We start from the raw sequence: 24,705 nt of genomic DNA, 5'->3' as shown, positions 1-24,705 counted from the left end.
AACTTTCGAAGCTGCAAGAGATGCAGAAACAAGGGTCTGTTTGTATCGCATGGGTATGTTTTATAGGCGTTTCATTAGCAAAGAGGTGTCAGTGTCACCGGCGTGCCAGCATGAGAGATCAAGGAATAAATTTTCAGGGCAAAAGATATCTCCTCCCCTGTAAGAATAGTGTTTGCGGAAGGGGGCAAAGACGGAGTGAAGAAACCACTAGCATGCAGTGTGCAGCACCATTTCTCTGTTTAACTAATGGGCTTCAGCCTTTGTCCTGCTGCAGTCAGAAGTGTGAATGCAAATTTAACTGGTTTTAAAGAGCCGCCTTATTCACATACATAGTGTTTTCAGTGAAGAGCTCATGGCAAGATAATCATCTGCATATAAAGCTGCCTGCTCACTTGAGTTTTGCAGCCCCCCCTGAGCTCTGTGCATCCTCTGTCGTGTTATATTTTTGGTTGAAGCACGGTCTGAGGCATGTTCACACTAGCTGACAATAGCAAGGACTGCAGCATGCACGTGTAGGAGCAGTCACACTTCTGGCGTATCCCTCTCTCAAGTGAGGGAAGCCCACGTTGTCCATATGGTCTTTGCCCTACTTTTCACTGTGAAAAGAGGTGTTCTGTTCCTCCCTCCTTAACCTTAAAGTTGCATGGGTCACTGTCTTTGTGATCTAACCCGTCCTACTTATAAAATTGCCTGGTGTTTGTCAAAAAATAAAAATAAAACAAAATTGTTTTCCTTATTCCTTCTCTCTACTTGCATAGTCTGCAGTCATGCTTATCCATATTATTTCTGATGAGAACCAGGAAGCCACTTGCTTTGCACTCAGAATTTATAACTGAATGTTCCTTTTTTGGAGTGTTTTGTCTCTATAAGCACATTTAAATTCAAACATTTGAAACACCCGATTGGGTTTTCTTTTCGAATGTTGGAAACAAGGTATCCCCTGGCTGAGATCTTGTACAACACATTTCAGCCTGCAGCAAGCTTTTCTCTTTAAGCTGAAGTTTTAGTAAACCCTCAGAAAATTGGGTTTATAATTGAAGTGACAGCACAGCCCTAATTGTAGCACTACTGGCACACCTCCATAACCAGAAGCATACATTGCTGCAATTTTTTAAGAATAAAATTAATCCTTAGTATGCTAAGCAGTGGACTTTATGCTTCCTGCTGTTTTGCTAAATTTGATATTTTTTCAAAAGATCTGAAAATTGTAGAATTTTCAGTATTGAGGATGGACTAGCCATCTCTGCAGTTGGCATAAATTGGGGTGAATCAGCTGGCTGCAGTGATGTTGTGCAGATTAGCCTGAGGTGATAGTGGTATAATAAATCTAAAAAGTGTGAGTTTGTAACGTATAGGGAGGTTGTGTTCTCAGGTGGTATAGGTGGATATATTTGATTAAGTTCTTGCATACAAAAATGACGAAAGTGGCTGAAATTTCCAAGTCCCGTTTTGAGAATTTAACTGGAACCTCACTGCTTAAACATTGGATGTGCTTCCTCTGTACTAGGCAGCATCTCCTTTAGCAAGGAAACTGGGCCAGCTTCCTTAGAGCCACTTTATGCAAAACCCTCTCTCTTCTGTCAGTTGTTGAATTCAAGAAAAATAAAACTGTTCTTTAAGAATTTGGATTGTGCTCTTGCATTAGGCCCTGGTAGCGTGATGCTGGGTGGTGCCCAGCACGCTGTGTCCTGCTGGCCCGATCTTTATCCTGCATAGTAAGAGGTGGAAGGAAGAGGAATAGACTGGTGTAATCTTTCTTCTCATGTACATCTTGTGATATTTGCTAGCATTCAGAGTATGCAACTCTTTATATAATCGCCCGTAATTCTTTATGGTGTAACACACCTAGCCTTGGGACTCCGGGTCTTTGGCAGGAACGTAATAGCATATTAGATAGTCCTTGCTGTTTTCGGCTGTCAGGCCTGACAAGTGGAGCAGAGTATCACAACAGTCGTACTCTGACAAGTGGAAAAAAATGAAGTGCTTCAAAATGGCTTGCATTCAGCTACCAGGCACGGCCGCTGAAGGCAGCTCAGGGGGCTGTGCTAACAGTTCTCACCTGGCCGGGAGCCTGGCCAGGCTGGAAGAAATGGGCAGCCTTCCGTGCCGTGCCAGGACTGCCAGCACTTGCCTCAGGACTCGTGGCCCTTGCTGCCTACCTTCTCCACCACTGCCGGTGGGAAAGCTTACGTTGCCTCTGCCTCCAGTTTGAGGAGCAAGGTGCAGACGCGCCCAAGCCTGACCCTACGCGGAGCCTACACGTCTGGCAGAGCTTTTTTTGTGGGGCCAACTGTGTCCCAAGGTGCCTACTGCGCAGCCACCAGAATTCAGCCCTCCGCTGTCCTGAGGGACGCGTCGGCAGCACGAAGGCCTTGTGAGCAGCTGGAGGCCTGCTCTGACAGGGCCATGAGGGAAACTGCAGACAGGGTGTTTCCAGGAGATAGGTGGTGCTCCTGTCCTAGCAGGGCTTCTTCAGGCCCCGGCTGAGATCAGCCTGTGAGAAAGAAACCTGAACTGCAGATGCTGTTGCTCATCCTGCCCTTGGTGTGTGGACTGATAAACATTTTGTCATTTAACGGCTGGTAATCTAGGACACCTCACAAGTATCCCCTTAAAAGTGCACATAAATGACAGTTTAAATTAATGTGCTTAGCACTTGAGGCAAACCTACTTGTATTTAGCAGTCTAACTGCACAGTTATTAATTTAACGCTGCCTTGCTTAACATTCCTTGATAGCTGTTGTTTCAGTGGGAGGCCTGCTCCTCGGATCAAATAGCAAATCGTGGGTGAGTCTTCCTCGAGGAGTAAAATGGGGGGGGGGAAGGAATCCCTCCAAACGTACCAGGCTGCAGCACTTCCCCCAGCAGCTCTCACTGGTGTTATCTCTGACACTTTGGCTAGCTTCTTGCGACTATCATGCAACATCACGAGTAATAACGTGTTGCTAACGCTGTCCCTCAGCAATGTTTACTCACAGAGTGACAGCTAACATATCGGGGCGACACGCTGCGTTTGATCTTAAAAGCCAGACTCTGTCTACTGTAACAATGACAGAACCATGCTGTGGTTGTGCAGTTCAAAGCATGAAACTTAAGGACTGTATTGATGTCCCATTTAATTTTGAATATTTATCTAAATATAATGCTATTGATTATTATGAAATATATAAATAAACCAGGAAAGGAAAAATAGCATTTTTTTTATAAAAGGAAAAATAGGTCTGTAGCAACAGATCTTTAACATTTACTTTAGCACGCACCTTTAAAGCATAATTGGTAGTACTTCAAAGTTAGAAAAATCACTCTTGAAACAGGTTTTATAAGTGTGCTGTTTAGCGACTGCACCATTTGCCCTGTTTAAACCTTTAATGCATTCACATTTGCAACTGTTTTTTCTCTGGGCATGCATTCTTTTCTTTTCTAAGCACTGCCCATAACTTTTCTAGTAGGCTATTGTGTTTACTGGGTGCTGGTATAGTACTTGGCTGATTGTGCTTTAATTTGTACAGCACAAAACTTGCAAGCTAATAAATAGTTATTAGAAGAAAAGTTAACATTAAAAAAATATTCAAGATTCCCTTTTATTCACCCCAAAAATGATACAATGACTGTCAGAAGTGGATATTCGTGTAAGTGGAAGAGATGACGGCAGGAAACTGGGATAACTGGAAGGGGACAGAAGAGATCCAAGACAGAAAGTAAGGACTTTTGCCTTTTTCTTGGATCACATTTAGCAGGACCCTGTGGTTAGGGTTTTTTGTGGGATGAAGAAGTCTGAGATGCATGTGCTCCTTTTTAAGGTGAAGAAAGAATCAAATAGTGCTGGGTGGTGGATTTAGGATAGTGGCGTAAGGCAAGAAAAAGCATTCTCACATGTCACATGAAAAAATGATCAAATAGGCATTTCATGACTCGAAAGATGAGTAATAAAGGGGCTTATAGGACAGGAAAAATAATTATGCAGTTGTCTTTCAATTCTACCTTTAATAATCACCCTCTTTTCTAGAGGAGCTCCACCTTTAGACAAAATGATCACAAAAAGGCTGTAATTTATATAATTTTATCCTTTGAAACTACTGTTCTTCATAAGCCTAAGAGTGTCCTTATGCAATAATTATTCATTCTAAGAGGTAAGGATATATGATGATGATCTGTGTTGTTGGTGTTTTTTTCCCTTTGGTCTTTTACAACCCCAGGGAAGAGCTCTTACTTGGGGATTTTTGTAGCACTTGGTGGTATACAGAGTGCACAGGAAAGATTAAGTTAAAGAGGAAAATGTACAGGTAATTTTAGCATTTAATAGAAGTAAGAACCTTATTTTCAAAGTGATACTGTATTATGAAATGGAGTTAGGAGGGAAGAGGCAAAATAAGAAATGATGTGTAGGTATTCCCTGAAAAGACCTGATTTATGTCCCAGCCTAAAATGAAAGATTTTTGAAAAACTGGAGACCTGGCTCTGAGCTCTGCTCCCTGGAGAGGCCTGTAGGAAGGAGTCTCGTAGGCTTTCTAGCTGTGGTCACGATCAGCTCTACGGCAGCAGCTTTCAAGCAGTGTGCCCTTGTCTGATGAAACAGAATATTCCTAGGGTGAAAGCTGCTGGACTTGTAGATCCTCGTGCATCAAATGAGTAGTTGCACTCTACATTGTCTGCAGGTGAACTCTTTCTGGAAACTGGAGCTTTTCATGAAATTCCTTGCTGCCTTGTAGCTCTAAAACTGTGGATTACTATAAATCTTGTCCACTTGCAGAAACCAGAAATAGTACATCAGTGAGAAAAGCAGAAATAAAGCAAATATTCTGACCTTGAAGCTCCTGCTTCTGGTTTTGTGACGTGAATGTGGAGCACTGCCACAGCGTTTTGATGGCCCCTTTCCCTGATCTGTACAAGTTACAGTGATTAATGAAGAAGCTGAGCTATGTTATCTTTTCTTTCCTTGCATAGAAATTACTCATCAATTTGTACCCAATTGTTCAGTTCGTAAGTAGGTGGAACTGTGTATGCATTAAAGGTATAGGTTTTATAAACATATAAAACCAGCACTGAGAAAATGACTGAGTCCCCTCGGCTAACAGAGTCCCCTTGTTTATGTTTTCATATATCTTATTGGACAGTTTTTATTCTAAAGCCAGCTGTCACAGCCTGATGTTTCACAGCCTTCGCTGTTGGAACATGCATGTGTTCTGGCATCAGTCTACGTGGAGTATCTGTTTGAACAAACGCAGTATCAGGACATGCCAACTATGGCCAGTTGCATTTAGTTATAGCAGTTGCTGAACGTACCTGGAGGGCTGACATTCAGCAATGAATGAAGTCAATTTTGGCATCTCGCTAATAATACTTAGGCTTCAAAATTTGTACCTCATCGTAATACATGAAGGGGGTGTGGAGGGAGGGAATGGCCATTGAATTAAAACCGGGATAGCTTGCTTGGCTGTCGGACAGCATAGCTGTGAGGTCTCAGTTTGCAGTTGGATCATGAGGGACATTGCAGAGGATTAACTGAAATGCAAGTCCTGAACTGAAACACCGATTCCTAACACCACTGTAAAACCCCCAAAGCCATTAACTGCCCCCTGAATTGTCTCCTCCGACAGATTCTTTCTAGAGTGTTGGTAAGGAACTTTCCTGCTCCCATGAACAACTCTAAGGTAGCAGCAGTGCCTTTTGTTACAACACCACATAATCAGGTTTTGTGACGCTCTGTAGGAGCAGCATGTGTATAAGGATGCAGAAGTTTTCATAGAAACACTAAAATACATATTAGGCCTAATTGCCTATCATTTGAAAGTGTAGAAGGTTTGCTTAAAATATCCCAGTAAAGTCACAGCTTCATTCATGGGAATGAATGTAATATATATTCCGTGCCATAAATGGTCCTTTCTGAAAGGTACAGAATCATCATCTTCATTGCACTTGTCACTCTTTGGAGTGGGAGAATCCCCTGGTCTATACTAGGCCAGTGGTGCACAAAGAAGTAGCGATTAATCACAGCTGGAGAAGGGGTGCCCTTCTTCGTGTGAACTGCTGTTAGAAAACTTACAAAAAGCATAGCTGGATTATTGTGTATGAATAAAGATTCATGCACTTAAAAAAAAAAAAAGGTAAATTAACTGGTAAATAAAAGAAACTGGGTTTTAAGAGAAATATTCTAATTAGTTGACTGAACCAGTAGCAAATATTAAGTCCACAGATGCAATAAATAACAAATATTAAAGAACAGGAAATATTTTCTTCCCCAAACATTAAAAGACTGATCCTGACCACTAGCACTGACTAATATTCAATCTCAATGAAGTAAAAGCAGTAATGAAGTTTGGGGGCTTGCCCAGTGCTGGGAACAATATGGAGCAAATAGGTCTCAGGGTGGTTTGGGTACTGTCCAGTGTTCTGGGGGAACTCAAGTTTTCCTCTGTCCTATGGCTACTGTTGTAGCTCAGATAGGATGAAAAAAGAAACTTACTTGTATCTGATTGTAAGAGTTCTCTTGGGGTGCAAAGAAAGAATGGGAATTAGTTTGTGTCCTCTGAAGAGCACCAGGGTTATGAATTCTATCCAGCACTTTAATGTTCGAAGTCCTTGTTGTTTTCCTTTGGTTTCAAATGATAAAGGAAAAGGAGTCTGGATCCCAGCACATTGGATATGCTGAATCATGACCATTGTCAAGTCACTGCGAGGCAAAAGCTAACACTTCAAAGCAAAGCCTGGGATTGCAATCTGCAGGCACCAGTCTCTAATCCAAAGATGCCAAACCTATTTTATATTTTGGCGCATAGAAGGACCACTTAGAGCAAAGTTACTAAATTCAGCACAGTAACGTAGAGATAAAATCTCAATTTGAATACCAATATACTGCTCCGTGATATTTGGCACTGTCTGAACCAGTTTGGGGCTAATTGGCTTGGTGGAAGTGGCATAGCTACCCTTGCACAGTGTTTCTTCCAAGCTAAAACCCCTACCAGGAAGATTCAATGCAAATGTGACTGTACTGCTTCCAGGCTTGAACTGGTACCTCCAGACAGGTCTGCAGAGCTTCGTGAAATCTTAGGGTGTGAGTCAGCACTCTGCCCCATGCGCTGCTATGCAGTTTAGACGTGATCCAACATTCACGGGAGTCTGTGGGCCAGGAGATGTTTTGCAGGCTAGGTAAACCCCCCAGCTGTTTGTTTGGCACTCGTGCTATAAAACCGTTTTCAGAAAAAACTGTTTTTCCTACTTGAGTACAGACCTCCATGATATACCTTGTGTGAGGAAAGGTTACTCACAGAAGGAAAAGTTTGGCAGGATCAAGCCTGAGGAAAAAATGTGTGATCACATTGCATGTAAGATATATTGCACGTGTGCATTACATTAAAGTTGTATTGAATAAGATATTACAAAAGGAAAGCTCTGGAAAATAGAGGGGGGCAGGGAGGGAGGAACCAGTTCTAACACTGGCAATAGACTGGTTTAGTTTTCAGTCTTTAACCTCTTTCCACACAGTCACTATTTCACTGCAAAGTAGAAGTACTGCTTGGTATCCATATATAGGACAGGCCCTTAAAAATATTTATTTAGGATATTTCAGAGCCATCTGAAATAATTCTCAACTTGTGTATACACATTAACATGTTTTGATTGGGATGGAAAGGGACCAAGTCCTAGATATATTTTTATCCTGGTAAGTTGGAGAGAGATTTGTCTTAGCGCAAAGCCAGAGGATTTCGGTGGTGTACACAGCCATTCTGGAGCACTACTTGTGTATACTCCAGAGAAGCAGGAAAAGGACAGCCATGATTAATAATTATTTTTTAATATGGATATGTGTAAATTCCAAATATAAATCACAGTCAGATTCTCTGACAGAAAATGGAACACTGTCTAATACAGCTCTGATTTCTGCAGGCAGCCATATATTATCTGTTTAAGCTCCAATGTCAATGTTTTGTCCAAGGAGAAGTCTTTAATTTTCTATCTGACTTGAGTGATTTGCATACAAAGGATCTATGGCAAAAAAAAAAAAACTTAAATGTCGGTATTTTTATTGGTTTAAAAAGACTTGCGTCTGCACCCTTCATTTCAGAAGATCAACATCTCCGTTAAGATCTGTATATAGATAGCAATTACAGAAAGCAGTTCGCCCACACATACAGTGGCTTAACTCTTTAATAACAGTTTATTTTTTTTCCAGAAAGAAAGCATAAACATAGCTCAATCACTTAACCATTTGTGTTGTTTTGCAAAATTTCTTATTTCCTTAAAATCTTCAGCAGCATGAACCAATAGCAGTGCCACAGCACTACTACGGTTGTGCTCACTGCTGTCTGCACACTCGGGGAAAAAAAAGCAGTAAGTCCAAAGAGCTCCTACGTTGTTCTCTCTGTATCAGTCCCCAAAAAAAGAAATGAATGGTGAATGCCTTTACAGCACAAGGTACAGCAAATTGATGGATAGATATGAATGAAGAATAATTTCATTATTTCATTTTACCCTAGCTAATACTGAGGTGAATGCTATAATACTATGAAAACAAATACTGCTATGAGAGGTTTCAATGGCATTCGGATAGTGCAAAGCCCTGTTTCATCTTCTAGCATTTAAAAAATAAATAAATTGATCCCTACTGTTTTTTTGTGTACTATTGTTTCAGTGCTATCTTTTCCTTCCCATATCTGTTTATACTTCTGATATCTTGCCCAAGTGTTAATATTGTTGTTTTGGCTCCTGCTGAATCCAGTCTTGCCATGAGACAGCCTTCAAGAACCACAGGGGATGTCTTGAGGACCCTTTCACTCCTGCTTCTCTGTTAACCTCCACTTATCCTTCCATAGCATAGCATATTCTTTATCAGCTAGAGGAACAAAAGGTTTTTGGGGTAGGGATGGTAGCAGTCAGCAACTCTTTAAAAAAAAAAAAAAAATAAAAAAAAATAAAGTGAGGAGTTGTGAAAAATCATAGTTGCAGGGTTGTACTTTGCTTTTAATTTCCTTCCATAAAGTGCCTACCTGTTCTTAGTTGTTTTTTCTCACATGAATGCTCCAGCAGCCGATATCAGGGAATTTGCCCTGAAACCACCCCCATCTGTGTTCTGGTGGGGAAAAAAAAAATGCCTCTGAAGCAGTGGAAATGGCAGATGGTGCTATTGGGGTGAAAGGGCAAATTTGTTAATGGAAACTATGGATGATGCAAAGTATTGTATACTTGGCCCATAAAAGCCATTTGGTATAACAGTAGGTGCCAGAAATCTTTTTTGGCCCACTATAAATTGCAGGTGAGCAGGGCAATGGAAAAATCAGAAGAGAAGCAAAAAAAAAAAAAAAAAAAAAAAAAAAACAAAAAAAAAACAATTAATTCAAAACTTTCTTGATCAATGTAATTTAAAGCGTCTTTCATGATTTGGGTAGGAGTAACACATGAGACACGTGTGTGTCCACGTGTGTACTTAGGTACCTACGTTCACTTCGTACTTCTGTTCTTAGCAGTACCAGCAGTGTCTCGTAGCTCTTTGCTCTCTCAGCCTGTTCTTCGTTTATGTATAGTTTGGGCCTGTGACCCTCTTTTCACAACACGTATGTATGATCCTAGCCCAGTTATCAGCCTAGTCCTCATTTTGGAGCACGGAAAGCCATAGTTATTGAGCAATGGGAATATGCAAGGCTTTTAACTGGAGAAACTGGGGGGGGGGGGGGGGGGGGGGGGGGAGAGACTTTAGATGCACAGCGGTGGGTGTTTCACCTTAAGCTGGCACACCTTTTCTCTAATCTAGGTTGTTTAAGAAAAGTTAACTTTTAAATGACCAGAGTAGGGGGTTGTTGGGTTTTCTTTTTTTTTTTTCTTCTACAAAATGGATGGACTTTTCTGAAGGCAGAGGAGCCCTGCTTGTTGTTTGAACATGAATATTATTTAAAGTAATTTTTTTTTGGCCTCTTGGGCATAAATGGAACAGGTGTGTGTTTGCCACAGGCCACAGCTCGGGAAAGCTATGTCAAAGCACAATGAAGTCATTGTGAAACAGCAGTATTCTTCCAGAGTCCTGGCTATTACAGACAGGAATACTTAAGAAAGCTCTGTGAACTGGATTCCAGGTGATAGACAGAAACGACTTCAAGAAAAAGCTTTGCATCTGCCTAATTATGTTTGCCCAGTGAGAACTACATCTCGTCACCTATGTCTGAACAAGCTATGTGAAACAACCGCTGTCGACAGTGAAGTGGGTTTGCACTCGGCCAGTGTTGGGTTGATCTTTTGAGTGCTAAGGAGATCTGGTTTCTTTAAACAAATTGTTCTCCATGTGGACGGGGCGAATATTTTCGCTGTAAAGTGCGCTTTGACTTTGAGTGTGTGGGGAAATACTGTACCCACTAAACGATTATTAAATGGGGAGGAGGGAGGAGTTCTCAGGCATTACAGAGTCAGCTTCTGCTGCCGGACTCCTAGCTGACACCGACAGCCCTCTGCCAGGAGTGAAAGAATATGTTGTATAACTCACCGGCTCTACCAAGTACGTAGTGGTACTCTGCAAATAAACTTTCTATCCAGGTATTTTTGGACTTCTGCCTCAAACCAAGTGGATAAGGAGCATTTATGGCTCTAGCAATAAAATTGTGCAGATGTTCCTTTTTGTATGTGCAGCACTAAAAAGGAAAGCCACGTTATGCTTTTATCAGATCAACTTGAAATCAGTACAAGTGTAGCTCAGGGTTGGGATTTATGCTTTCACAGCAACGTATCTTTTTACTCCAAGAAGGCTTTCAGTGTTTGTGCTTAAAGTCGCGCACTAAGCCCCCCAAAGTGACAACAGTATGGTTTTCTTTGTGAGATTTCAATGTCTGGATTAGGTCACTTCACTCTTTTATAGCTTTAACCAGCTTCAACTTGTACTGTGGTGACACACATCTGCTGACTCGATGGATCAGTGCATTAAGCTTCAGGCTGACTGGTGGGCCATGCTTGAAAGACTTTTGGCATGTGCTGGTGCCTGCATTTTTCACCCTTGACTGAAAGCATATGCTTCATACAATTGAGACAGTGTTAGCATGTGGGTCTCAGGCAGCCTCCTACACATCTGGCAGAGCCTGGCCCTCCTTCCAGGTGAATCATCTCTCCTGGGAGGGTGGCTTGCAGCACTGTGGCATCTGCAGAGTGGCAGGAAGTGTCTGAATTCATCTGAGAGTGATTTTTATCTTCACATGCTTTTCCAATTTCATCAGGCCCCTCATGCTACATTCCAAGTGACATGATTAAACCTGCCAAAGACAAAGGGAGGCTGATTGATAAAAATTATCTTTGACCCTTCACAATCTGTCATAGCTTAAGATAGTAGTAATAATAGTAATGATGGAATGAAATAAGTGTTATGCGAAGGAAGCTATTATTGTTTGAATAATATTCTGTAAAACAGGATTACTTCCTTGCTTTTTGTTTCCATTTTATCACCCAAATTAACTTGTCATCAGCATAATAGAAGAATGGACTGCAAAGGATTATAAACTTTACATTGACTTTAAGTGGCACTTTACTTTGATTTCCATTGTCTTGGTTTTGTTTTAACATACAAGTCTGAAGGCACAATAAAGATGCAGACCAACAGCAAAGGATCAGTTTTCACAAAGGAGGTTAGACATTTAGGCAGGGGTATTTTTTTAACAAGAAGTGTATGGATCTATTTGTCTTGATATGAAAAGAAAATCCTTGAAGGAAGGTTCTAAACATAACTTGTGCTGCACAGCAAATAGAATATTTTATAAGCACAGTACATAAAAATATTTTTATTCTTTAGCCTGCTGCACTAGTCCAGGCACTTGGGTTATATTTCCTCCCAACCAAGCATCTGGACTGATACAGATGATCTGCAAGAAAGGAGATTAACTCTTTGCACCCTGAGATGTGTTGCAGATCTGTTGCATTTGCTGGCATTTCAGTAATGCCAGCGACAGAAAGTTTTGGCAGAAATATATTCAGCCTCTTGCTTTCTTTAGAAGTTACACTTGATTTTTGCCAAAGGAAAGTGAAAAATTGTTAGACCATAAAGCATACAGAGATTTTGAACTATAAAAAGTAGCGCGTCTGCATACGTTACCGTGAAAAGCGAGCGGTAAATTTAGTTCTTGGTTAGCGTAGTGTTAATGAAGGATAATTCTGTTGATTTCATTTCAGTTATTCTGAGTGTAATGCATGTCGTGAGGGCAGAATCTGACCCACTCTGCTTTGATGTGTGCTCTGCTCTGTCAGGAGCTGCGAGGTTCTTTTGAACAGATGCCTCTATTCTCCTGATACGCAGGGTCATTAAAAAGATCAAGATGACCAAGGCTGAGCCATTCGGATAGCTGCAGACAGCTGCGCTCTGCCTCTGCCGTCTACATGGGGGTGGATTCTCTATGAATTTTCCCTCTGAGGTTAGTTGTGTGTGGGAGCATTTTGCATGCTGACCACTGCCAAGCCTCACCCTGATGGCTGGCTGTATGAAGGCGAAGATTACAAGTTGCAGCTCTTTCTGAGAAAGCACTAGGTTCCCATGTATCATGTAGGAGGAAATCCATGCAGGGCTTTTGCTAGGCTGGCTATGAGAAACTTGCAGGGCTTTTCCCAGAGAGACAAGGCAGCAAATAAATAGTTGCTGAGTGAGTTGTTTCTGTACTTACAAAGGTTTGGTGTTTAGTGCTCTGTAAGTACAGGACTTTGCAGTTTACTGCTACCACAGCAAAGCAGCTGGTCACCAAGTAGCTGAGTCAACGTCAGATAGCCTGCAAGGCTTCCTTCCAGATATTTTATGGAGGAGTTAAAATTGCACAGGATACTAAGATATCCTCAAGTGATTGCAATGAATACCAGCTATCAACTTAATCAGGAAATAATACTTCAAATGTTGCCAGCCTGCTAACAAGAAACTTCTCTGGGGCTCTGGCTAACAGTTACATCTTACTAAGAACCAAATGTTTAATTCTACCTGTTCAGCTTTGGGTTTGTGCCTTTTTTATCTCTTATTGCTGCTATGAGGTGCTTTATTTCAGCCTACTTCAGTAGATTGCACCAGCACACAGTTGTTCATTTTGTGTGCGTGCTCTTTTTTAACTTAATGTCTATTGGAGATAGCTGGAATAGTATATGAATACGTGTTAATACTTACATGCAAACACATGTAAGCAGAACAGCATTGTTTAGCACAGTAAATATGGGCTTTGTTGCTCAATGCAAACAAAGTTGTTGGGCTAAATTTAGTGTAAAACATTGAGTACTTTAAATGAGGGCAGAATAAAGCCATACATCGCTGCATGGACAGTGGAGCATCATTTGTGTTTTTTTTAAAAAAGCCATTACACACTTGGGATCTTTCCCAACTATGTTTCCTGATTCGAGAGGTCTGTTGGCCTTGGTAAAGGCAGTGCTGAGGCTGAGGAGCAGGGCTGGCAGAGGTGCTCAGCGGCTGTATTTCACGTGCCCCAAGACCCAGGCAGTGCGTTCAGCAGGGCTGTGGGCTGGGAGGAAGGGCTGTATCGTGTTTTGCCCCAGTGAATCCGCTCCAGCTGAAGAGATGACGGAGGTTTAAGGAGCTGCAGTGGCATCGTGTGAGATGGCATCTACACAGCCATACTCCTTTGGCCCTGCCCAGTTTCCCAGAAGAGAAGGAAGTGAGCGAAGCTGGCTGACACTTGATCCTTCTCTTGGAAAGCCTCTGTCATTAAGTAGCTGCTGATAGGAAGTGTCATTCAGCACCTGTAAAGCCTGGCGGTTGCAGATAGGCAACCTGGCAAGGCAGTGGGCCAAGATGAAGGCGAAGCCCCCAGACTCGAGGAGGGGACGCAGACAGGGGAGTGCTGAGGCTCGGCCTTGCAGGCCACACGCCCCTCTCTGACCCAGGCACAGCTCCCACGTCCCGTCCCTTCTGCAGCTGGGCAGCCAGAGCTGCTCTCTTGGAAGCTGTATGGGAAGAAATCCGGGGGAAACTGTGTGTACAAGTCACTGTCTGTTGTTGTTGTTCCCACCTGCTAAGGTGTAAATGATTTTACTTATTTCTTCATGAATTGGTATTGCCGTTCACCTCTTGGCAGCTTGTACATGAAGACACACGTTCACTGTGCTTCTTCCATTCTCCAGCAATTCTGTTTCGAGATAGTTGTGCTAGGGTATAAAGGTATGCCCTGTTGTGACAGAAGTATCCCTTGGCTTTAATAGAAGAAGTGGGGTTGCAAGTGATTTGTTTTCACGGAAAGACAAATCCAAACACAGTTTCAGTAGTTTCACAATTCCCATTTCCAGTGCTGCTGACCCTAGCTCTTGGGTCTTATGCTCCTGTCTGGAATCTCTCCAGTGTTCGAGACAGTTTTCCTTCTTCTCATGTGTGATATAAGATTGATAAGATATGCCGCTTTAGGGCAGGAAAACTTAGAATGTGTACAGTTGTACATATATATTCATGTACAAAAAATGTGCATGCTACATACTCTATCTTTTTCCTACTCAGTTGCATTGGTTGAGAACTCGGTGTTTGTGGAGTGACACTGTACGTGTAACTGTGATTTTCAGCGTGAGTGAGCTAATGTAACAAATTGTATCATTCTGGCTGTATTTCTTGGCACTTATTTAATTGCAGCCATAACGCTGTATAATGAATCAATTCAGATAATTGGCAAAGTGCAGGGACTGCACTAGAACTTACTCTTCCCCTTTGCCCCCACCTCTGAGTGCCCTTGCCATGAGGCAACAGTCTTTTTCCAGCTTGTGTTCGCCTTCTCTGGTAAAAAGGTCTGACAAAGAGATGCTGGGTGTGTGTATGCATGCATGCACATGTGCATGTGTTTACTTTACTCTCATTTAGAGCCATTAAGAACTTGATCCCACAAGGTTCTGAGCCTTTTTATTTCCTGCTGGCTTTTCGGGGGGAACACCTTGCAGAAGGCATTTGGCCTTGATCATACCATCATTGCAGGGGAAAAAGGAGGCAGGGGGAGGAGGGGAGATGAGAAATCAAGCAGAGAAACATGACCAAAAGTACTGACTCCACCACTATTGTTTCTGCCTGTCCGGTGTGTTTGCTGCCTTGAGATTCATGACAGCCAACCGGTTCGGAGACGGGACTTTAGCGAGGTTAATAGGTGCGCATGGCTTTTATCTACCACTGCCCTCTACTGAATAGAATATGAGATATGATATTTCAGCTATCTGTTTGTAATAATTTCAGTCTTAAGGTATTTGAGACTCCATTAGCTCAGACGGTAGAGGTCACATACCTCTGAACATCTTTAATTTCGTACGGGAAGTGATATACAGCCTTCTGTCATCTAATGCAAAGGCCTGGTGCTTGAAGAAAACACTCCTACTAATGTTAAATTCACAACACAGCTTAAGCCCCTTATATTCCCTGCTTGTAGATTTAATAGGTCTCAAGTCAATGCATGAAATATATCCTTAGCTTTAGGAAATATATAATCTTCACCGACTCTTGTCACATAAAAAAAAAAAAAGTACTAGGCAACCATAAGTAGAACAAAGTTTAGTTTTCAAGTAATCTTCCTGTCTGTAATAAATTATTTTAAAAAGAGAAAAATACTTGCAGCTTTGAATTTCTTTGCATTAGACAACATTTGCCACAAATTGTCTGTGTGTTTTTTAACTTCTGACATGGATTAAAATAGTGGCCAGAGCTAGGCTTAGCCTGGGTGTCTCTCTGTTACAGGGGAAAAACTCTTTTGGGCTGTCTCGCTATTTCATCAGCTTTCCCTTGAACTAAAGCAAGGGACACAGCTTTGTGGTGAAACAACAGCAAGCGGTAAGAGCTTAACGGGGCCCTCCAGGTAACATGAAAGAGTGCCTCAGTCATTCTCTGTCTTGTTACTCTAAACACCAACTGAATTGTCTCAAGTCGTTTTCCCTCGCGGGAACACTTAGCCTTACCAAACACAGCTCAGCCTTACAGGTACATTCCCACCAATTAAAGAGGAGGGGTTCCTCACAAGTTCTGCCAATGCACCCACCTAGCTTGAGTGAAGATTGCCAAGTATAACAAGCGGTGCCAAAGTGTGTGGTGGTTTTGGGATCTGCTCCAATGGGGACCAAGATGAGACACTCAGTCACAACTTAGCCTTTACATAAAGCCAAATCTTTGTGTATTCCTCCAGATTAAACTTGGAGCCGTCCTTATGGGGTAATGGAGCCGTACCTGGGCGGCTTCTGGCCCCTTCTGCTGGCAGAGCTCTGCCCTGGGGGAGACTGGGCAGTGGTGTTTGCTTCGGGTTTAGGCTGAGTTTGGGGGTTGGTGGTTAGGCTGGGGAGCCTGGTTTGTAACAATAAAAATTCAGATTCTCTTCCCAAGATTTTCAGCTGTGAAGTGCACGAATTCTATGAGGCCTTGGAAAATGCCAGCCTCCCAGAAGGTAGAAAATAGGTACCTTCCAGTCTTGGATCTAATAAAGAATTGAACCCTGAGGGTGGGGTTTGGATGAAGGTTCAAACCCTGATTCCCTTGAAATCTGAAGGGGTTTGGGTTCAGCATTGTGGCTTTGGATGATCAGCAGTGGTAATATACAAATGATTTTTCACTCTAAAGAGCACAGTAAAATGTTATTATACTTGCTAATCTCCTTTTTCATATCTTGCCAGTTGAGGACTGCTACAATACAGCAATACAGCTGGCCTAGTGGAGATGCCTGTGTTTTTGCCACTCTTTGTTCGTGGGGGAATGAGGACAGTTTTCTGTACACAGCATTCTGCCCTCCCCTGAAAACATCTGAGTCACACGGCTGTTTCCCAGTTGGATCCAAGGCTCATTCTGACTGTACATTAAGCGGTATTATGCAACACAGGCTAACAAACTTGGCTAATGATACAAACTGCAAAGAAAAATATTAAGGTGGACAAAATTCCTGGAGACAGATGTGATTCTCTTGGTGCCAGTGACACTTCCATTGTACTTCAACTTGGTCACCGTTATCCCTCGGTGTGGTAGGCTCTGCCAAAAACTGCTTTAAAATCTGCTTGAATCCCTTGAATAGAGCCCAGAGAAAAAGATGCTTGAACCGCGCCACTTTGGGATGCCAGAGCTGTGAACCTCCCGTGGCCGGGGCTGCTTGGCCCTCCTGCTGCTGTGTTCAGACCCCCAGCAAGGAGGACGGCGGTGGGTGCTTTCCGCTGCCGCAGCCTCTCCCCGCTTTGCTGGCAGAGGCCGCGTGTCCTGGTTTACATTGGCAGAAGCCAGCATAGCTCAAGGATGAATTTAGCCCTTGGCACTCCTCAGAGAGCTGACTCAGATGACTGCACATGAAAACTACAAGCTGGTCTCTTATTTAATTCCCCTGAATGTTCGGTGTTTAACTTTTTATTATTTTAATTTTGACTTTTTGTTAAAATTATTTTCATGTTCAGTGGAAGAGCTTTGCTGTCGGGCTCCCTGGGATGTTCTGGACTTATTACAGGAGTGGAGTAATAAGAGTTGTCACATATACGGGGCCTTATCCTGGAGGATCTCGAGTCCTTCGCAGAAAATAAATTCAGCCTCATCAGCAGGCTGCTTGATAGATCGTGTTGTTCTCTTGTGTATGAGAAAAGGAACGCAGAAATTTTAGGTGACTTGCTCAATGGTGTGTGGCAGATCCACGACAGAACTAGGAAGGGAAATACTGCAATTCTTTCCTCTGAATACGGTGGGTAAAATGGTGACCTCTGTAGCCAGGATTTCTTCAGCCATCAACTGCTTTGGATCACATTAAGGTGCAGCTACATCAGTTTGTGTCTTGGATGGATCTTGTAACTGATTACCTCAGAATTTCAGGTCCTATTTTGAATTTAGTGTCTTTCTAGTCTTCACTTTTGTAAGGAGAGGTCAAGGTCTCTTTGGCTAGAGTATGGACTTGGAAGGTATTACTCTAACCTCCCTAGCAGGGGTGCCTTAGCAGTAGCTCTGGGAACGTACCTGTGCTACTCCTGGTGTCTGGGGCTGCTGGGGTCCTGGTGTGCCAAGTCCTCTGATGGGAAGGAGTGATTGGAGTTCAGCCAGCCTGTCTGGCCAGGTGTGTGGTATCTGCTAGGATATGTATGGGCTCGGGGTCTCAAGAAGTTACCCCTAGTGACAAACCTACAGCTAGGAAGGGAATCTACAGTAAAGTATCGAGTATCCAGGAGCTGAAGCCAAGGGAGATGGGTGCTGTCCCAGGGTGGTGACAGGATCACGTTGTACGCATGTCATGGCACTCAGCGGGCTTGCACATAACCTGGTAGGAGTTGTCCGGCCGTCGACCAGGCACCACCTATGTCCAGGTCTTTGTGGAGGCTCAGCCTCCTGGTGCCATTTCAGCTCACCTGCAGTTCTGTAGCGTTCAGCCCATTCCTTCAGATTCTGAGGCACAAAACCTGGGCTCTGCCTTTCATGCTGTGTAAAAACCTTGGCCTTGGGGAGAGCTCTAGACAAGGGCACAAAGAGACAAAGTAGAGGTTTGCCTCAAAAATAAAATTATGCTGCCCCTCCTGCCATTTGCCTCTGACACTGCTTCTTGCCAGCTCGGTGCCTGATGCAATTTATGTCGGAAGCAGAATCAGTTGGGGCACGTTTGTGATTGTAACTGGCATTGCTGTCGTGCCTCACGCTGCGTGCACGGCCTCTCCCTGTGTCCCTGGTGTCTGAACGCATTAGGTGCGTCGCGGGGAGGAGGGCCTCGGCAGGGAATACCGGAGGAGGAGAGCCATGGGGCAGGCAGCTGCACAAACCCAGCGAGCAGAGCTTACTGCAGCTGCTCTCTGCTCATCTGTAAGGGTGGACGCCAGCACACTGACACTGCAATGGCACTGTGTGAGGGGCACCGCTTGCTAATGTGATCTCTGAGCAGAATTTAGCTTCTGAATTGAGGTTACTGTAAAACTAGAAAAGATTTTTTTCTGAGTTGGTCTTACATGCTACGTGCAAATATGTGAACGCTTCTTGTTTAAACTGAATTAACAGGGGAAAACTGAAATGACTGGGTTAGTTAGCAGTGGAGGGACTAATGTTTCTAATAACATTTGGCTGAAAATTTACCCTGCAGAACTTGGTGTTGCTGAGTTTTGTTTCTTCAAGCAGTCACCCCCTGACTGCTCTCCTTTCTTTTCTATTCTTAACATGCAATTAAAGTGGAACTCCCCTTTATTATTACTGCAAACAACTTGAAAGTGAGTGAAGCACATACTTTTCAGATTTCAATGCTTTGCTTGCTCCTATCAGTTAAACTGTGTTGCTCTGATAATTTAGTTGACTTCACTGAAATTATGCCAGCCCTTAATTTCTCCCCATACTAGTAAAATAAATAAATGTTCAGTAATGACTAGCTATGATTTTGTTTGTCCCTGATATAAGGTGAGGTTTGCTCTTGATTTAAATACTTGCAGGTCTCTTACTACATCCACTGAAGGCACAAATGGACTTGCGGAAGCTGCTAACTAGAGAAATCTCCTATTCTTTTGGAGGTTCCCAGCTTTCTTCCATTTATTTTTCAATAATAAATATACGTGATATAAAAGCCCAAATGAATTGGACGAAAGAAATTTACTCAATGAAAACAAAATTTCTTTTGAAAACAAAATTTCATCTGTTAATTAAAACTAAGTAATTCACTCCAACTTTCAGTGAAACTTTGATGTCATACGACCAAAACATCCAATTTTGATGAAGTTTCACTAAAGCTTTACCAGTTTAGAAAGTTTTTGACTCTTCTGAGCTAGTTAAAAATACTCAGACTGAATTTCTATTGCTCGTGAAAAGTGTGAACAAATGCAGGTGGCTAGATCCTCAGGACACATTGCCAGAGTGCACGTATTTCTTCTCAGCCCAGAAAGCTCACACCTTGGTGGGCTTTGGATGGGGCTCTTATCGTGCGTTGAGTCAGTTCAGCAATGACTGAATGGGATTCTTTAAAGCCAATTGTTTACTGTGAAACTGGCCAGATTCTTTCTTCAGATTATTTTTATGATGTAGGTAAATATCCACTGGGAATTAAGGTGGATTAGTCGAGCTACTGTCATATACTTGCCAAGCTTGAAAGTGAAAGGCTGGCACTAACACACAAGCCCCTCACCCCAAGCAGCACCATGCTACTGTGTCTGGTATTTAGATGACTGCAGAGGGAGGTATCTCTTAATAACTATAGTACTAGTGCAAAGGTGCTTAATGACTTCAAGACAAATAGATAATTAAACCATTAAACACTACAGAACTGAAAATTGTGTCCCCAGTGAACTTCAGAGTTCACTTCTCCTTTATGGAGTGTGAAACCCAGGCCCGGGCCCAAATCAGTTGTGAATGGAAGTGGAAGCAAGCACAGGAGAACATGGATTTGGGTTTTCCAGTTTGAGTCATTTTCCTGATTAGTCAGTTTTTCCGAGTTACCTGCTTTGTAAGCATACCTGTAGATATTCCATACAGATGTTTACTTTTGAGTTTTGCGCTATGAAGGGGTTTTTGTGTGTATGGCGTTTTAATTTTCTGTCTCATGGAAGAATACTGTAATAAGGAGTTTGACAGGAAGATACTGTGAGAGACAATTCTAGTGGAGCTCTACTTTTGGATTTACAGGCACAAGTTTTCTAATACTGTCAATTTTTTGCAGCCTTTATGCTGAGTGCATTCTTATCCTAAGATAAGGAAGAAATTATATTCTGAAACTGGCCTTTTTCCTCACTGAAAGGGAAGCAGTGTGCGTGTGCTTAAACAGGAAGAGGTGGATATTTGAGTGAGGTCTCCAGTACTGCTTGGAACCTCAGTCATACATCTTACTTATCTCGAAAATGTAAAGAACACAAATAGCAACAGGAATGGCAAATGTCTTAGACCTCAGAGGGCAAGATTTTCAGAAGTAGTTCTTTTTTATGAAAAATATCACAGATGTGGTCAGTAAATGCTATGTCATAGGAACATGCATTATTTAATGTACATCTGTGTTCCAGTGTATGCATGCATCTATTTTTGTAGCCTAAAATTGAGCATATTGATGTAGAGCTAAAGCAGGCTGCAGTGTTTGCAAGATTAGAAGAGGTCATCAGGCCACAAGGGTGTCATCAGTTTCATCCTCTGAAAATAGGTGAACATAGAACATATTAGAAAGCTACAGGAGAGGTTTTATAAGTGAGTAAATCTGACTTCTGTAACAAGACTTCTATTTCTTGTCACCTGTCTGTTTTTATCCCATCTTCCAGTTTTCAAATAATGTTTAAAAAAAAAAAAAAAGACAACTCTGAAGAGGACCCTTGCCTGTAGCAGGAAGTATAATCTCCCAGTTTCTCTCTTTTTCTCTCTCTCATTATATGCTGGCATGAACACTCTGACATTGCTAATTGCCTCCACATTACACTGGCTGAATTCCAACAGTAGTGGCATAAAAATTAATGAACAAGACAGAGCTCACACATAAGGAACATATGGTGCAATAGCGGTCAATTGCATTCTAGTTTAAAATAATGTCTTGAGAGAGTCATGATCAAAGCAGTTTCACAAAATGAAAAGGGCCAGATTCCACTTGCGTTATATATCTGTGCTACCTTACTGTCCTCGGTGAGTACGCTTATGTGAACAAGGAGATTCCCCGAACTGTAAATACAGAATGCCAAGCAGTTGTTTCTTTTGCAAATATAAAAACAGTCGACTAAATTCATTTTATTGTGAGAGATATTGTGAAGCAACATCTGTGCTTTTTAATGTGAACAAATATCTGAAGCAAGGCAAGGAAAAAAACATTCTTAGAGAAGCAGTGAATTCTTGAAAGATTTTATCATTGTCTTTGTTAACAGTGCCTTCACAGTGAGCTATGCAGTTTATAGAAAGGTGACACACAATTATTTTCCATTATCCTAAAATGTGCAACTTAAAGTTAACATGAGTTGTTTTTATCTGTGTATATGCTTCATACAAAATCCAGATTTTGAAGCAATTAAGATAGTGTTAATACAAGGTACTCTCAAGATTCTTTCAAGTTGAAAGCTTGTTCAAGATTAATGTTAAAATAGAGGTTTTATTCTCTTGCCAAAGTACATGCTAGGTAACCTCTTGTTAACATTAATGGGAGTTAAATATTTGCACTGAGAGGAAAATAGACCCCAGTCGTGATAGAAACTATGATTATAATATAAATAAACATGGCTTTTTAAATATCTTTTACTGCCTGATTATGGAACAAACCATTACATTAGGATTTCAAGGCCTTATGATATAAATTATTGATTCTTGTTATGCCAGAGATTTCCTATCACTATCAATGTGAAATGAGGTGCTCTTTATCTCATGAGATTTGAACGCTAATATTAACTTATATTAGGCAAGTCCTTTAACAGTTTAATGAATGACCCAAATAAATCACTACTAACTACAGTACTTCATATGCGAAGAAGGGGGTTTAATGTCTCTTTATTATCTGTATCCTCAGCCAGATGAGATGCTTTGGTCTCTACCCCAGGCTGCAGCAGCCTGGGTGTTGCCCAAACTGAAGGGTGGCTGCAGATGGCCCCACTAGGTCATTATAGCCACTGGGGAGAGCTGGAATGCAGAAATGCTCCAGCCACATCCCTAACATGCCTCATGCTACTCTGCAGGAATTTCCTTGGGGCTAACTCGCGCTGGCTCGTAGCCATTTCTACTTTAACTCATAGCAGGATAAAGCATAGGTAGGACAGCTAATTGAGACTGGGGGAATGAATGGGAGACAGCTCTTTACATATCTGGTTAAGTATTTTATTTGTTTTTGAGGTTTTCTCATCTACTTTAAAGAAGCATTTCTCAAAGAATTACCGAAACATCCTTTTGGTAATCCTGAAGAAGTAACTGTTTCTCATCTGGATTTTTTGTATGTGATATAATATGGATTTAACTAAGTTTTTATTTACTTATTTTAAGACTCAATGGACATAGTTTCAATTTTTTCTTAAGATACTGCAAATTATATTTTAAAGGAAATGTCATGCAGTAGCTGAGTTCAATGCAGTACAGTGGCATCGCCATAACCCATTCCATTTACAATGCAATTAGATGCTGTTCTGCAATTAATAGGCCAAATGACACTCCCAATTATTACAACAGGCTTCCTGATACAAATCTGAGATAGCTCAGATTGCTGCGAAGACTTATGGAAATGCTCGCGTTGTACAGGGTTGCAACTGGGAGAGAAAAGCACCAGCAGGGTTGCTCTGTTCCTGCTGCTCTTACCAAGAGCTGCATTTGGCCCGCCGTGTCGTGGCCTATATAAAAGGAAGCAGTCTCTTCCTCTTCTCTTTTTTCCCCTTTCATAAAAAGAAGGCAAAGGGCACCAGATGGCATGTGTTACAGAGCTTTTCCTTCTAGCATAGAATTTATTTCCAAGATGTAGAATTGTGAGGATTCCTTCAGTCATCCCCCTAGAGTCACAGGTTTGGTATCTCGCCAATGGCATGTAATACACTTCCTGGCATGCTGTATGAGAAGTAAAATTAGTTCAGAACTTCACTTTACAGTTGAGGCTTTTTTTTAACCGTGTTATTTGAACATGCCTGGAAAAGGATCAGTTTTTAAGATTTATTAACCATTTCATTTCCGATGTAGTCATAGCCTCCCACCCTGGTTGAGATTTGGACAATTGTCAAAATATGCGAACAGTTTGAGCCTTGTTGCTTAATGCCATATGGAAGTAACGTTCAGCCTTTGTTCTGTTTCCTTGGTGTGAAGTAAAGCATTGGGAGGGAATTGGAAGTGATACTCGGAAAAAGTTTTAATCTATGTGGCTTTTCCTAGCAAAGAAGTATTACTGGTAAAACTTATTTTTCAGGACTTGGGGTTTCCAGTTGTAGTTTCAGTGTTGCTTTTGTAGACAGAAGAGAAAGAAAACTTGAACTGGAAAAAAGTGCGTAATTACCTTAGCCCATTTTCCTTAATAAGGATTTCAAGTGGATTTAAGGCTATGTCAAAAAAATTCTTCTTGAAATAGTTGTTACAAGCCAGTGATTAATGCATATAAATAGATATTCCTCTGTTTTGCAGATTTGGCTGCAACCTAATGAGCTGAATGTCAAAAGAAAGTTTATCTCAAGGGGCTTCTGCAAAAACTTCATTTAGTTGTTGGGACATGACAGTGGGGTTTTTTACGGCATTTGCATCTTAAAGGCTTTTTTCTCTTTTTCCACTTTTTTCGTATTTTTTTCTACAAGTATTCTTAGTCATGTCACATGGAGGTGAGTCTTTGTTTAGTATTATGAGAAAAACTTCCTGGGTATTTTTTGCTCTCTCTCTCATAAATTCCCTTGCCATTTTATGGGTGCACTGCACTGTTATCTCGTGAACAATACACATCACACCGTATGCATGTAGTTGAGTGCATGTTTATATGAAAAAAGGAGATTGTTTCTGTCTTGCTATAATCCATGTTTGTACAATTCTTTCAATGTCTTTAATTGTTTTGAACTCTAAAATGAAATGACTTCTAGATAAAATGAGCTTTCAGCTCTCTCCCTTTGTGACAGATTCCAGAGCATCTCTACCTCAAGGCAAGTTTGGTCACCATTTTGCCTTTGTGACCCTTCCTAACCTGTACCACTCAGCAGGCTAGCACTAATGTCAGTACTGTTTACTTGGGCAAGACTGATAGCATCCAGGTGGAGTTTCCAGTCCTTTTTTTTTTTGTTCTCCCCCTTTCCTTTCTTTATCCAGCCGTGGAATGCATGCCCTAACTGAAGAGTTGAGCAGCAGACTCTTTTGCAGATCCACCAGGTCTTTATTTTACAAACTAGTTGACATTGTCATTCTCTTTT

General features: G+C 41.7%; 1 protein-coding gene across 2 annotated transcripts in view; it reads left to right on the top strand.

Annotated features, from left to right (window-relative positions):
• BNC1 (basonuclin zinc finger protein 1) overlaps window positions 1-24,705 on the top strand; it is a 75,267-nt gene that overhangs the window by 13,919 nt on the left and 36,643 nt on the right. The gene's annotated exons all lie outside the window — the stretch shown is intronic.

This window comes from Anser brachyrhynchus (genome assembly GCF_964034855.1).
Source record: "Anser brachyrhynchus genome assembly, chromosome: 11".
NCBI classification, from domain to species: domain Eukaryota; kingdom Metazoa; phylum Chordata; class Aves; order Anseriformes; family Anatidae; genus Anser; species Anser brachyrhynchus.
This window is presented reverse-complemented; position numbering and strand designations above follow the sequence as displayed.